The sequence below is a fragment of the Cervus elaphus genome, chromosome 1 (genome assembly GCF_910594005.1).
Source record: "Cervus elaphus chromosome 1, mCerEla1.1, whole genome shotgun sequence".
In the NCBI taxonomy this organism is placed as follows: domain Eukaryota; kingdom Metazoa; phylum Chordata; class Mammalia; order Artiodactyla; family Cervidae; genus Cervus; species Cervus elaphus.
Genome location: NC_057815.1, coordinates 94,617,962 through 94,621,957, shown reverse-complemented (window position 1 = coordinate 94,621,957; position 3,996 = coordinate 94,617,962).

The window sequence follows — 3,996 nt, the reverse complement described above, 5'->3', positions numbered from 1 at the left end:
TTTACTTAATGTCACTTATACATTGTCAATTATGTATAATGTCAATTATACATTGAATCATTAAAATGACAATTTGATATATGTTTATGTTATTTTACTATGATTTTTTAAAAAAGTTGATTGACAGGATTTGTACAGGATAGAAGTGTAGACTCTGCCTTAAAGAAGTATCCAAGTCTCTACCTTTTCTCTAAAAAAAACAAAAACAAAAATTAAAACTGAGAACTTCAAAATGATTTTAAAATGGCTTTAATGAATTTCATCCTTAAAAGTACAATCTTTGGGCTCAGATGCACCTACTACAGATGGAATGATCAACTATTAAAATAATCATTTTTGTCTGTTGAATATTTAAGCCCAATGAACTGTAACTTTATGTCCTATATATAAAAATATCTTTTAGCTATTACCAGTCTTAAACAAGTGTTTATAAACCGTTTTGATATTATTCTCTGGCTAAATATGTAGTCAAAATAAAATGTTATACAGATGTTTTCAAAACACTAAACACAGGGGAAAGGTTTAAAACAAGGAAGATCAGAAATGAACCACCTAACTTAGTAGCAGTTATATTTGTTTGATGACATCACTGAAAAATTTTTTCTATGTTTCTTTGTTGTTTAAGCTTTATATAATGAGTGTGTGTCTATAATGTCTACTTAGAAAGGATCCTAGAATACCCTTAAGATTGTCCACTTAATTCTTTATTGTCCTTTTCAAAGGTAGTAACTCTCCTTTTATTTATTTTAATTGAAATTTGAATTTGAAAATAAGCCTGTTTAACATATTTATTATTCAGTATCAGTCAATAACAATGCTTTAAGCATTCCCTTGACAATTTATAGACTTCCAATTTTTAATTTACTATTTCTTGGTATAAAAGACACATTCACCATTCTCATTTCATACTTTGATTTATCTGGTTTTAAACTTGAGGCCCCTGTGGCATGGATTTTGCCCTTGATGAGGTACTTCTATGGGCTTTTAGGAGATTCTGGGCTTGTGGACACTTTGGTGGGAAAAAAAAAAAAACAACAATGGGAATAGAAGATGGGTCTGGGGAAGTTAAATGACTACAACCTTTGCATATTTTTGCTTGTAAAATTGAAATGAAACTAATACTCTGGCAAATGTGTTAGTGTTTATGCAGGAGGCCTGAGAGCACATGGACTATTGACAATGTTGACAACACAGAACTGGTGATCTTGTCCAGGTAAGATTAAGAAGATATTGGTCTGGGAAGTTTACTGGATAGGAAGTCAAAGGGGAGAGTACCAGACTGAAGTTTGTCATTAATTTTTTCTTTAACCTCCAGAAGCTACCTTGCTCCCAGGAGGGCTTCACATTTATAAAATAGAATTACAACCATTTCTGAGCAACAAAATAGGGGTTATTTACTAAAGTTGAAATAGTATAGTTTGTTGGCCTTTATTGTTGCTATTAGTAAAAATAACCAGAAAAATATAATCACTATCCTTAGGAAAGCCCCAATCAAGTGATGCATGGCTAATGTATAATGACTAAAATTTATGACAGAAATGTTAATAGTCATAAGAAGTAAACACAGGGTTTGATGAAGACTCAAAGGAAGGAAGGAAAGAAGGAAGGAATATTCATTGTGTATTAGATTAGGCAGTAAATAATCATTGTGGAAGAGGTGACCTTTGAGACAGGCACTGAAGGTGCGATTTGGGTGTCCAGCTGTGATGAGAGGAATAGCAGGTGACGGGAATGACCCAAGGAGGGGCCTGGTGATGTGACAAACAGGGGGTCACATTTAGCTGAGATTAGGGGAATGGTACAGTCAAGTGGTATGGGATAGGAACAGAAAACTAGATGGAGTCATATTATGGTCTAATTGGTTTAGTGAGTTGAAATATTATTCTCTAGAAAGAGGCTAATTTTTATCACATTAGGGCTACCCTGTTGGAAAGGTGTTTTTCTGTAGGATGGTCAGAGTGTCTAGAGGTGATGCAACCTGGTAGGAGCTCGTGCAATAGTCTGGATGATAATAATAGTGATAATTAAGCAAGAATGAGAAGTAATATTTATTGAGCACTTACTATCTTCTAGGCACATTATATGCACTATCCCATGTAATTCTTTTCTGTGGGTCCCACTAGCTTGCACCTATGCTTGAAGAAACAGAAACTCAGGGGTTTTAAATAACTTGCTCAACATCAAGGGCTGGTGTTCCAACCTAAAAGTGTCCTCCTGCGGTACACACATTCTTTTGGTTTTGTTTTTAATTAAGTTTTTATTTTGAGATAATTGTAGATGAAATAAAGAGAAATAATTATGAGGAATATGAAAAATAAGTAGAAGAAATAATACAGAGAGATCTTATGCACTTTTTTCTTATTTTTTCTAATGTAACATCTGTGCTTCCCCTACTTCATGTATCTACCCTCCTTCAAACCCCTGACAATCAGTGATCTTTTTTTGTCTGTATATTTCTGCCTTTTCTATAATGTCATGTAATGGGAATAACAAAATATGTAGCCTTTGAAGACTAGGACCCATGTTCCTCAGCTAGCAAAGAGTTTGAATTACAGCCTTTCCTATAGCTTCTGATTTTTACAAAGCAATTTAATCTTCTGGCTTTGCCAGTTTCTGCTAAATGGGAATAAATTTTTCTTTTGTTTGTTTTGTAGGGAAAACAATATAACTTCAAGAAACTAGGATAACAATCAATAAACTTACAGTGCTAGAAAAAACTACCCGGCACCTTATGGTAATTTACAAAGGTATTGTGATTCCCCGGGGTCAGGTCTTCTTTGCTGCCTCACTGTATCAGGCCTCAAGAGCTACATTTCAGAGTTGAACAGCAATTATCACCCAGGAAGTTTTCTTATTTAAGACTGCCTTCATTAATTAGTTCCTCTGAAACTTCTTTAGGAGTTAGGCAAATAATTTATTTCAAGGTTAGTAATTGCCCATCTCTGAACACTCAATCAGTCTTAATAATGCCCAAAGCATCTTGTTAGAAAGAAGATCAGTAAAAATGTTCGGTCTTGGAGTTTAAGTCTCACACTGGCATGGAAATCCTGTTATTTTTTTTGCTGTGATAGCTTCTCTGAAGATTTAACTTCTGATTGCTCAGGTTTGAAACTCACTCGAAGTTTTTTTGATCCCAGAAGGGTTAGAAGTGAAAACCACCTTAGCAATCATCTGGGCTGATCTTTCTTTCTGTGAGATGACGGAACTGATAGATAAAATTGATCGGCTTAAGGTCATGGAGGCAGAAGCGCAATATGAAGAACCTGGTCCTGCTGATGATTAGGCAGTTACTCCTTGCAGGGTCCCATGATACTTATCAAAAACAGAGGAAAGAGCAAGGAGGGAAGGGAAGAAAGCTCAAATAACTAATCACACTGAAAGAGAACATTAAACATGTTATGATTAACTCATGACTATTCCCAAAGGACATTCTATTAAAATAGACCATCATATTCTGGTGGAATTTTAGAAATATGTGATAGAAAACTAAAGGAGAATTTTTTAAAAAGAAAGAGCTTCCTGGTACTTTTTGACAGAGGCAGTAAGGGGAAAGAAAAATTCTTGAGTACTCAGGGAATTAATGACCCTTGCTCTCAATTAAATCAACTTTGCTTTTTTTTCTTTTTTTTGGCCAGCTTAAAAAAAAAAAAAAAAAGAATCTTTTCTCTGAGAGATAGTTGATTGGTATAATCTGCTGAATAGATATGGCAAATATATGCAAATATGCTTTATATATTTTCAATGCATGTAAACTTTGTATGTGTATATTCTGTATACACACACATAAACACACTCAGAGCAAATATATATCAGAGCAAGCATTATACTAGCTAAAGGGGAGGTCCTGAACTGATGAAATAATTTTAAATAGGTATTACAAGGCATGACAATGCTGATTTAAGATAAACATGAGAGGGTTTCAATAAAAAGCGATGACTAATTATGTAAAAAAGAAATATGGGTAGGACCCTGCTGTTACAGCACATGCAATAGTCA